Here is a 13,041-nt window from a genome sequence, read left to right on the forward strand (position 1 = left end):
ATATCTATGAGGTGAACACACGTCCCTGCGAAACAGCTGGATCTGCTCCTTCCACTCTTCCAAAAAGATGTCATATAGGCTATAAATTATGAAGTTTTAATACATTTTCTCATATTAGTGTCTTGCCCCGGTATTTTAACTCTTATATTGAAGAAAAGCTCGACAAAAAAATATTATTTAGGTTAAATTTTATTCATATTAAAATACTCACTTCATACATGTACTCAGCATGAACTGTTAACAACTGATACGCATTCAGCTCCTGTGGCATCACCTTAAATGTTACATCCATATGAATCCTTGTTGTCTGTTGTAGCATGCGGTCATGCTAAAGCCGCGGGGAGATATAAACGGCCGCAGTCCAGCCCTCGTCCTGTTCCCCTATCAGGCCACGAAATAATTTTCCCCTATCGTCTATGCCCTGCACCCCTTTCAAGTGGCTGTTCTCACGTGTTTCCAGTATTGCTGCAAACTCAGCCAATGAGTTCGGCATTGGAGGCTGACCTTGTCTCCGAAGGCGGTAGAGATTGGATCTTACGGAGGGATACCCGATGACCGGCGCAGCAAGAGGGAACCTAAATCAAATAGGTTATAGTGTCCATCCAATGTCTATTCAATGATCTAGGTAAAAGCCCTGTGGTATGGTTTATTTACTTTAAGATTATTTTGAGGGCTAGGTTTTTATTTGTTTTGCCAGTTTGAATTGTGCTGTTCTCCTTACCTTTGGCTAATTGTTGAAGAGGTTTATAATATTTTCTGATTTTGTTTCTTTCTATCATGTTATTTTCAAATCGGTAAGCATTGAAGCTGTCAAGTTGGCTGAAACGTCTTACATCTTCTACTAATGAAGAATACTTTCATGTTCATCCAGAATCTCTGGGAATTTCACCGGTAGATATTCTTACGTGTAAAGGTCCTGCAATTAGTAGGCTCAACATCTTCTTAATTACTTACAGACACTCTTATACTTAAACTAACACTATAGTTCGGCCGCTTAGAAAGCGACCTCCTCCAGCATTGGTTTAGCATTAGCGCGCAGGTCGTTTTCTAAGCGGCCGAACTATAGTACAATCACCGGGTACATCTAATACTAAATCAATGCCCGGAACGTCCTTTGAAATTGTGTCTCCATTAGAGTAATCCTCATTAATTTTACTTATAAAACTCTTGTGGGTTCTAAGTATTGCTGATGAGTGGTACGCAAAATCTACCCTCACTTCAAAATGGGCCACCCAAGTAGTATATTTTGAAACAATTGTACAACTATGATAGCCTGAGTGTCCTTTTACAAATAAAACAAAGGGGCTTCTGGAGTATCTCACACTAGAGTGTGTAATTGTACTTAAAACACTTTACTTTTGTATGTCAAGCCATTTATGATTACATTATTGAATTCTTCAATAAATTCTTCCAAAAGTTTACTAGCACTTGCTGGCTTTCTATGCCATTAAATACACGTACAAAATAAAAATTGTCTGTCTATGTATCAGGACATAAAACTGGCTGAAAACAGGGTGGGTGATAACTTAGAAATAAGTAATACATCTGTCTACATTTAAAATTAATTTAACCATGTCAACTTTGATTTAATCTTGAGACTACAACATTCTCGACATTGCAAATTAAAAATTTTACACACCCCAAAATTGTAAAACTAACCACCTTTTAATTCTTATATTGGATTTGTGTGGGAGTCTTAAGCAGTGTCCTGGAATCACTTGGAAGATTCAAACTTTAAGAGGTGTTGAATGTAACTAAACGTGATGCAAGTCATTTCAGTTGATCTTTTTTTATAGCCCAACTATCTAAACCTTGTTAAGTGGGTCAGTTGGAGTTTAGAGCTCATTGGAAACTCATATGCCTGAATCGCCTCAGCATTCGAGGAGTTACTTTTTCAGTGACATCTTCCTCTGCTTCGTTAACACTTTCCTTTGATTGGTTGTGAACAAACCAATCAGATTCTTCTCTGGTCAGGAATTAAAAAAAGGGGCTTAGGTCTTTCTGTTTATCTGGTTTTAATTTTTGCCTAGCAAGAAAGAGGATATTACTTAGATCAATTTCAACAAAATTTTAGCCCTAAATGAAGAAAGTAAAAGGCAGAAAAATACTTTGGTAGGTCAAAGAAGTCAACACAGGGCCTGACGACACATACTGAATCAATTTGGATTCTGAAAGATTTTGTCTTCTGAAGATACATTTATAGTCCTTAAAAACATTTCCATAGGCGAGCTAAAGTTTTTCCAGAGTCCAAATCCGTGAATCAACTCAGATTTACTAGAAATAACTGCGTCATACTTAGATGTTGTACTGATTCTTGCCCTTCTATGCAGACAGTTTGAGTAGGCACCAAAGTTTCTCTCGCTCTGGTTGTTGGAGTTGCCCCTCACGGAAATAGTTGGGTCACCTTAACCTTGTACCTTATTCTTAAAAATTAACAGATCATCATATTTTTTTGATTCTTGTTTTGACCACCATGGAGCATTATCAGACATAGGAACTATATCTCTTGTGTTCGGATTCTTTTTCATTTCTCTAGATATGTAGATATGAGTCACGAAGCAAAAGTGTCAGGACCTTTTGAACAGTCGGTTTCTAGATATTAATAGATAGTACTTTTGTCATTGCTGTGACAATGAATGTTGAAAACATAATACCAAAGTTGCCTTAAAAAAAAGTGAGTTAACAGTCATTTTCGGCAGCGGTAGATTTTTTACGTCGTAGATACACTCCAAGAATCATTGCGAGATTTAGCTTTTGTTAATCAAATGGTCTTGTAAGTTTTATAGGCCTTAAACCTTTCTTTCATGCAACTGAAACATTGTTTTGGACGATTGGTCTTAGGATCACTGTTTCATTTTCATCAGTCCGTGGTTTTGTGATAGCAGAGATCGATTTCTTACAATGATATTCAGCGTATGTGTTGATTTAATTTTTTAGGCTGGAGTATGTCTTGTCTTTATAGAATTCTTGAAACATCTTAAGGCCTGTGATTGTAAGATCATTTTGTCAAAATAGAGTCTCTTACTTTTCCTACTGCAGTAATGTAATTGGGCATTGGGTAATGAGGCCCAATGATCTTAAAAAAAACAGCCAATCAGTTGGGCTTCTGGCCAAACTAATTGTGCTGCATTACTCATCGCTGTCTCAAAGTCAACTACGTTTATGTTTGATTTGGTTTGTAAATGGGTTTCACGGTCATCATAATTTTAGTTTTTTTTTAGCAATTTTAATGTGAAACTAATGTAACTGTTAAATCTTAACTTACCGACGATAGACGTTATTAAAGATTTCCCTGGGAGTTCTTTGACTTGTCAATCCTTCTTCTCTGAGAGCTGCCCTCGACCTCACCAATTCTATGGCTGCCCTGTCAGCATCGTGGTTGTGGGGGTGCTTTAATGTTACGCCGGCTTCCGCACTAAACTAAGTCCGGCTCGCGCATACCGACACTTTACATTTCAGATAATGTACACCATTTACAATCTTATTTACTGTGTAGATAAAGTTGTCGTGTACATACACATTCCCCCTGTCCCTTTCCAATATTTCCATTTTGTGGAAATAGCAAATAACAATAACAAATAGTAACAATAACAGTAACAAAAAATATAAAAACTAACAACCTATAACACGAATGAGAGAATGTGGGATTTTACGAAGATGAACAATACTTTAGCGTGAAAGGCAACATAGCAACAAGTGATTTAATTTAGTGTGGTAGGCTATCCTCTGCTTCGTCTTGTGTGGACGAGTCCAAGATCTTATAGCCAGGGGAGTAAGCTTGGAGGAGAGCAAAAGCACATGGCTCATTCGTGGGCCTCCACTTACCATGCTGCGTTACCGACCTCATAACAATAAAACCAAAAACAACCTTTGAACCTGTAATAAACATTATTAGCCTACAGAACCGGGGGACCAATCCATGCTAGGGTTTGGTCAAATGAGTTTAAATAATAAAGAATCTCTTTTATAATTTACGAAATAATTTGTTTTACAAAACAGTAACATTTTATTGAACAAAAATATGTAATGTATGCATTGACACACAATAAGGATAAACATTAATGATATTACTTAAAGTGATATCAGCACAACGATTTTCATTTTTTTTTTAATATGGATTTTTCTAAACTAGAATTTATGTAAGGGTATCAAATAAAAAATGTTCCTATGCACATATCGATAACCTCTTTGCTATTATTCAAATTGGTGGGTTTTGAATACTACTGCACATACTCTACTTACTATATATACTATACTTACTGTAAACACAGTAAATGCTATACATACCTACATACATACACGCTCTACATACTATACATTCTCTACATACTAGACATATTCTATTTACTATAAATACTCGACATGCTATACAGGTTTGTGATGAAACTGGCGCTGGGCGTAGGAAGGGATGTGGATGGTTGGGGAGGGCGGTCCCAACCCCGGAGTCGGTGTCTTCCGTTGTACTAGCCATCCAACAAACGTTGGTCCTTTACTGCAGTAGTAGAACTTATGAAGTAATATGTCCAATGCTACTTAGACACCGCCGTTATGGTGCTATCAAGAATTTGTTTGTAGATTCCATTTTGCCCTGAGGGTCCAATGGAGAGTTGATAGGTATAACCAATGACTACCTAAGTAAAACATTCTATATATAAGTTATTGGTACCTATAAAAAAGTGCTGTTCTTTATAAGTTCTTAAAAAGATTACAGTACGGTATTCGAAAACAATTAAATAAATACCTAACCGTACAGTTTTTAAAGTTCTATTATTTTTTTGCTACTGTCCCGAAGTGGTATTAAACAGACTGTAAACATTTATTTTAATGAAATCTGATATTTTTATATAGGGCGTACCTGAACCCTAAAAGAATATTTTGAAAAATCGTGCCTGAGGTAAAACAAAAAATTCTATAACTATATATCCTAGAACGTGTAGTTTACCTAATTACAAATCACATAAAAATGAAATATTTAATTATATGTAAAATAATGTGGAAATCGGATAAAAAGTAGTTAAAACTTTTTTATTTGTAACTAAAAAAACGTGATAAGTTTACAAGTAATTCTTTTGTTTGATTTAATCTCACTTCTCAGGAGCAATTTCACAGATTATTTTCAGTTAGGCTAGTTCAAAGAAACTCTGTATAGCTCCTAAAATCGTTAACATTTGTTTTAATAAAAGTATTATTTTTGCAAAATTTTATCATAAATATGTTCTAGTAAAAATTCTAGTTAAAATATATATTCTAGTAAAAATTGAAAATGGTAATGAAATATAGTCGACTAAAACGGTAAGAAAATAATTTATTAAAAAAAAACACTGGTAATAAGTTCATCGTTTACATAGAACATTTCTACACCCTTTAAAATTAAGGTTATAATAATAATATATTTAAAAAAAAACGCCGATAACAAGTTCATTGTTTACATAGAACATTTCTACACCCTTTAAAATTAAGGTTATAATAATAATATATTCAAAAAAACACCGGTAACAAGTTCATTGTTTACATAGAACATTTCTACACCCTTTAAAATTATGGTTATAATCTATATCTATAAAAGAGGAACTATGTATGTATGTGTGTATATATGTATATACGTTATGGACTCCAAAACCGCTCGACAGATTGTAATGAAACTTTCAGGGATTGTTAAGCATCTTTCAAGGATGGTTCGATTAAAGTTTGGTGCAGATCCGTCAAAAGGGCTCTGCCCCAGAGGGTTTTAAGTGGGCCAATGTCAGACTTTTTGATCTAGAATGTTTACAAATAAATACAATAATTTAAAAGCAGATGTTTACTTTCACCAACTGTTTTGTACGTTTGAATAACTACAACATTCTGTATTAGCATTTATTAGTCATGATTTGAAATAGTGCCACAGTGTTTCTACAGATTGCAGCACAGAAAACTATTTTACTTTTGAATAAGTCCAAATGTATTAAACCCCAATCGCAGCACACCTGTGCACTTAACAACGTTTAAATTCTCCAATGTTAAATATTAAAACATAAAAACCGTTATCTAAGTACTGTATTATAAACAATAAAAGGGATGACTTTTTTAAATGTATGACAACAGCTAATTTGCAAACAAAAGGTGAGTGAGCGTAGCGAACGAACATCAACCTGGAGGCGAGTAAGCGTAGCGAACGAGCTAACCTGAAAACAAGTGAGCGCAGCGAACGAACTTCAACCAGGACGTGATTGAGCCATGCGAATACTTACGAAGTTAAGCGGGGCAAAGCCCGCGGGTAGAGCTAGTAATAATATATTTAAAAAACACCGGTAACAAGTTCATTGTTTACAGAAACATTTCTACACCCTAATTTGACTAATGGCATTGAGTTAAGTAATACAAATGACTAGAGAACCCGTGCGGCTCAATGAGCCGCATAGTATGAAACATAACGCCGAGGAAAACGTTATGCTTAAATTCGAGTAATTCTAGTTACATCTTAGAGTTGTTTAAACACTTGTTAGAAACTAATTTTAAATATCTCTATTTGTATCGTCAAGGTTCACCTACATTATTTCTGCTCTCAGTTTTAACTGATAACTTCTAATAAACGCTAAATGATCTGCTTCAATTCGAGCTAACATGTTGCAACTAAGTTTTTCCAGCATTGAGAATTTAAGAAAACTGTTGCCTAGACATCCCCCTAATCAAACTAATTTTCTCCGAAGAGAATCCTGAAAAGTGGAATGATATCTACCATTTAATGTGCTCCATTTTTTACCCATAAACTCTGAGTTATCAACTGGAAAGCCATAATCTGCTTTGAATAGGCAAAAGCAGCAACACCATTGATAGTTTGTTAACGTATTTTAACGTGTTGTGTGTTAGTCATAGTATATGACCCGCATCAGAACGTTCTCACGTTGTTCAGTGGGGATTCTCTTAAGAGGCTACCTGTCCCAAAGTTTTGATTCATTTGTCGAAATAGGTTGGATAACTCTGGATAGCAATTTTCATTTTCTCTTTTTGAACAGCGTATATTATTTGCCTCTCCTGAATTATAAAAATAAACTTAAAACAATCCATTTTTGTTTTCCTCAATAAAGTAGAGCTAGTAATACAAAAGTTTACAATAAAAACATAAGGTCCGCCAAGATTTTGTATAATCTTATTACTTGAACTTATCATAGTCGAGGTATTATTATTGTTTGTACTAATTTTTTTGAGATCTCTCAGTGTCAGAAGTAAACATTTCTCACGTTAATTCATTTGATCTGACATTATCAAGTTTATTTTACCATCGTGACAACACTACAGTATGTGCTTCGTATATTTTTTTCACTTCCAAAGTAAGTTGCATAGCAGAACTGGCAAATATTATTCACCTCACCAAGTGAATGTGTATGTATGGATGTGTATCTGTTAGACCAGGCCTCTCTTTCTCTACTCTCCTTATACGCATAAGATACCTTATTATTAATTGTCTCCTCCATCCGTTTTCAATATTTCTTCTTTGAACTTCAGGCATTTTCCGTTCTTCCAAAAAAACTGATTAACTGTTTAACTTGGTCTTAACCTACTATGTTTAAACATCAATATTTAGGCTACTCCCAAAAAGCTAATGAGTTTCTTTTTATAAACAGCTGATTTTTGTTTTTAAATTTGTTCTATGTATTTCTTATGGAGAAAACCCGACCTTTGAGAGGGTCTCGCGCCCTTAACAGTAGACATTTTAAAGTTCTAAAACCTTATTGCAAAACTACATATTGAGACGAATCTTTTGACACCTTGAACGTTGAAATTGGTCCACAAATAAGGGAGGAGTTGCGTTAACAAAATACGGCTTCACGTATTATATAGAATAGATAGATAGATGTTGTTTGCATCAGAGTTGTATCTGCAATTTCGGAAAATAATTATTTAAGTGTTAAGCTATCAAAATTGGGACACTAACTATTGTTTAGTCTATTTTGATTTTCATTTCTGAAGCTATTTCCAGTTTTGCTTTTCTGCCAGTGATGGTTACTTGCCAAAGTGCTTTATGTTTGTTATCAGATTGTTCAATGAGGTTGTGGGTTGATAACTACCTGAGGTTCCTTAAGTGTAAGTCATAGCTTCTTTTTTTGTCAACCATATCTATTTTATATCTTTAATGATTCCATTTATAGATTTAATGATTATATCTTTAATGATTTAAAAGGATCCTGTGGTTGCAAGGATTCTGGGAATGCGGTTGCAAGGATCCTGGGATGTGAGCGCTCAAAAGGCTCTCCAGCACTTCTTCTGGGCCATCCTCCTTAAGCATCGTTCTTAAGGGATTAGCTTGGCCTCGAGCTAAGACTTGATGGAGCTTTGCACATTCAGAAAAACTGTCCAGGTTCACACACAGATTCTTGACTATGGGTGGAGATGTTGTAAATACTTGCTACATGTTGTAATTACTTGGAGATGCTAATTTAATACTTGCTTGAATAAATTAGCTCAATTGATTTATAATGGTTTAAATACCTGCATTCAGTAATCCATTATGCTGCTTGTGGCAACTATAGTTTCGGTTCACAGGGAACCATCTTCAGGCCGTACAAGGCGTCGTTATTCACTTCCATATATGAAGGTCGTCATAAGTACATAGAACACGAACACACGAAAACACACATTGACACGAATATTTAACATTAAAAATACCGAGTACTCGGGAACACGAGACAGGTGACGCGACCGGGTGGAAGTTGTAGCTCGAACTAGTTGATGCTTCCCCTGCTTATAAAATAGCAAAAATGTTGGACAAAGTTATTAGGAAGGAAATAGTATTAGAAAACAGCCATAGTATAAAAAACAGAATTGAATTAGTCGAACAGCTAAAAAATCATGTAATAAAAGGAAACCAAAAATTAGTTTCATTTGACATAGTTAACCTTTACACCAACGTACCAGTTCAAGAAACAATAGCCATCGTACATAAAAACCTACAAAAAAACTCAAAACTTTCTAAAAACGCAATAGATGAACTCATTAACCTTACAAGAATTGTATTAAAACAAAACTATTTCAGATTCCAAAATGACTTCTATGTCCAAAAAGATGGCCTAGCAATGGGTTCACCCCTCTCCAGTATATTATCAGAAATATTTTTGAACCATATCGAAAATGAACATCTATTTTCTGATACCAACCGCTTTCGAGAGAAAATAACATTTTATTATAGATATGTTGACGACACTATCGTTCTTTTCAATGGCAACAGCAGACAGTTATCTTTGTTATGCAAATATCTATGCAATATGCATAAAAAAATCGAATTCACGCTTGAAGAAGAGAAAAACAACTCATTAAACTTTTTGGATTTAACAATAACCAAGAAAAACGACCAATTCTCATTCAAAGTCTATCTATAGAAAACCAACTTGTACCGACCAGACAATCAATGCAGATTCACACCACCCACATTCACATAAGATTGCCGCATACAACAGTTTTGTTCACAGGTTGCTCTCAATACCAATGAATGATGATGACTATAAAGAAGAAGTCAACATAATAAAATACATAGCGGTTGCAAATGGTTTTAACAGCAGTTTAATAGACAATTTAATTTACAAACACTCAAATAAAACCTCTAAAGCCCCTAATCAGAAACATTATATCTCTGCTAAGTATGGTTCGTCATTAAGCCACACTTTTAAAAATGTCATGACCAGAAATAATATAACAGTTTCATTTAAAACTACAAACAAGCTCGGATCCTTATTGAAAGAGCGGCAACAAACGAATTCCACTGTTTATGACAAGTCTGGGGTTTACAAATTAAACTGTAGCGATTGCCCAAAATATTACATCGGACAGACTTCACGCTCTTTCAAAAAGAGGTTCAGAGAACATATCCCCAAGAAAACTACAGGCCCACAAACTTCAAATTTCGCAGAGCATTTAATTTCACTCAACCACAACTATGTAAACATAAATAGTAATATGGACGTTTTACATCTTTCCCAAGACCGATCAACCATCAACACTTATGAAGAATTTGAAATATACAAGGCAGTCAAAACAGATGGTCAAAATGTTTTAAATGACAAACTCTCATTCCAATCGAATTCCATTTATAACACCGCAATCAAAATACTGGATGGGGGAGGAGGAGAGAAGGAATGAATGCGAGCCGGCAGTGATAAGGAGACAATGGCTGACGTCATACCGTTAGACCACTGACCACCAGTTCGAGCTACAACTTCCACCCGGTCGCGTCACCTGTCTCGTGTTCCCGAGTACTCGGTATTTTTAATGTTAAATATTCGTGTCAATGTGTGTTTTCGTGTGTTCGTGTTCTATGTACTTATGACGACCTTCATACATGGAAGTGAATAACGACGCCTTGTACGGCCTGAAGATGGTTCCCTGTGAACCGAAACTATAGTTGCCACAAGCAGCATAATGGATTACTGAATGCAGGTATTTAAACCATTATAAATATTCAAACGTAATCCGGAGGCTAACAACTCTTAAAAATGAAATTAGCTCAATTGAGTTAACATATCTTTTGAGTAGTCTGCCACACCCCCGAGTTTATGCATTTCTCAACTGAAATCTGCTATTAAGACTTACCCAGGTATCTTGATGACTGCAAGTTATTTTTGCAGACGCCATGCTCTGTCAGAATAAGTATTGTTGGGTTATTCTCCTTTAGTAGATGATTTAGCCACCCTACTTTTTTCGTTAGTTCTCTTATATTTTGATGGAGAATAGCTATGTGACTTTATCTCTTTCTCTGTCTAGTGTCTATTACAGTTGCTGGTTATTTATGGGCTCTCTTTTACAAAATTCTGATTCTTTCCTATAAAAAAATGTGTCTGTTCAGCTTTGTACACTTCTGATTGAATTAGAATCTGATGTCCAGGTTCCTGTGGAGATTGTGGGGGTGAGAGAGGATGAGAGCATGCTGTGGTGTCCTGCTGAGTATCTGGTTTTTTTTAAGAGCTGGTGTAAGAATAGAAAGATGTGAAATTGACCGGGTTTGCTCTTCGCTCATTATCTCGAGGTAAAACCCAATATCTTTGTGAAAAATCATCTATAGTTTGTTTTTAGACTTCAAAATGTTCAAATGGATGGTTTCAAAATTTTCATTTCTATTTCATCTGACTGATGTAATTCAGAGTTTTCCGGGATAATATGTTCTGTTATCTTTAGAATTGACTATTGGATTCAGAAGTAGATATCCCATCTATATGGACCAGCTGTTGCAAATTTTTTATTAAAAAATAAGGTAGTTGTGTGATCCAGTCACAGAATGCGCTAGTGCCTGAATTTCTATTTTATACCTTATTTTTGGTTTCTGACCAGGTTGATGGGTCATAACAGTTGCTATAGCTCACTATAAGTCATTCCCTAAAGTTGACTTGGTAAAAAAGTTTGTGTATGCGACAGAATTTAGTAATTTAGATCAGCGCAATCTGTAGGTGGCTCACATCAACTAGAACAATTTTGATAAAAAAGCTGGCTACAAATTTAACATGGGGATGGAATGTCTTCTTTAGCCTTTCTTTACTTTTTGAGACTTGTAGGGATACGCTTAAAACCTTTTGTTTTCTGGGTTCGACCTTAAAAGAGATTACTTGAAGGAAAGATCTGTTTGACAGTTTCTTCCAGTCTGTTTGTGGTTAAGCTTTTTGGCAGGAGTTTGGTTGGCTTTCCTATCCAAGTCATCAATAAGTTTTTTGGAGAGAGTTTGCCTGTTTCTCCTAGTAAAACTGTGGTTCAATTTTTTTGCAGGAGTGTACCTAAAACCATAGATCAGGCAAATGTAACAATAAAGAACCACTGTTGACTAGAAAAAAAGCTTTATTACCAATTAAAAAAAACCCCGGTACACTTTAGGCCTGTGCTTTAGTTCATAAGGAAAAGTATACCGTCCTCTGTTTATTTTGGATGGCTGAACATTTGAAATTACATCTGTTAATTGAATGATCATTTCGTCATCAACAATAGGAAATGTATAGTCATTTCCTGTTCATTTGGAGCTTCTTCTAAAAAACTGCTCCTTTACTTCGTTCTTCTCAAAACAAGTTCCAAGAACGTCTCCACATAACTGTTTGGGGGTTTCGTTTTTTGTGTTCTTATTGAAGATGAGCTCAACAATGATGTAAACATCAGGTTTAAGCTCTTCTTTAGAGACTCCTTTTTTTTGGGGGGGGGGGGGGTTCATAAGTCACTTCGTCTGGTTGTAGATCTATCTCTGATTCCAGGTCACTAAAAGCCTTTTCAGGATTTCAATTCGGTTTAAGAGTACAATACCAGCTGCCTGAAATCCACTTTTTAAGTTTTTACTTATGTTTTCCTTACCTAAAGCATCAAGATACTTTTTCAGAAGTCTTGGAAACCGGTCTTTTGGAACAGAGCCACGATTTTTTTTTAAGGGCCTAAAATTGCCACATCTAAGGGCTGTGTGTAAAAGCGTACTGTTAGGAGGTAGCAGTAAAAACTTGATGTTATTTTTTTGCATTCTTCAACTATATGGACAGAGCTGTGACTTGACAAAGTGTCTCCTCCTTGTTTAAAGTAGGGCAAAGCTACTCTCTGAAACCAATATTCTAAAATTTCCAAGGTGGACCACCCGCTTTTAGATCTATTACATACAGTGCCTGCTGGACCATTGCACATGTGTCCATGCTCTGTCCATGTGTCATAGAGATGTGCTGCCTTGTGAGTTATATAAGGAGGCAGTAGCCTTCCACTTGCACTTCCAGCAAACATTACAGACGTACTAGATTTAGATGAGTCTACTATACGCTCCGGATGCCGTGATCCTCTTCTCACGATCACTTGTTGTTTTTTGAGATCTCTCAGTGTCAGAAGTAAACATTTCTCACGTTCATTAATTTGATCTGACATTATCAAGTTTATTTTACCATCGTGACAACACTACAGTATGTGCTTCGTATATTTTTTTCACTTCCAAAGTAAGTTGCATAGCAGAACTGGCAAATATTATTCATCTCACCAAGTGAATGTGTATGTATGGATGTGTATCTGTTAGACCAGGCCTCTCTTTCTCTACTCTCCTTATACGCATAAGATACCTTATTA

The sequence above is a fragment of the Macrosteles quadrilineatus genome, unplaced genomic scaffold, assembly GCF_028750875.1.
Source record: "Macrosteles quadrilineatus isolate MER2022 unplaced genomic scaffold, UCM_ALF_1.0 Scaffold_2__2_contigs__length_208266976, whole genome shotgun sequence".
In the NCBI taxonomy this organism is placed as follows: Eukaryota; Metazoa; Arthropoda; class Insecta; order Hemiptera; family Cicadellidae; genus Macrosteles; species Macrosteles quadrilineatus.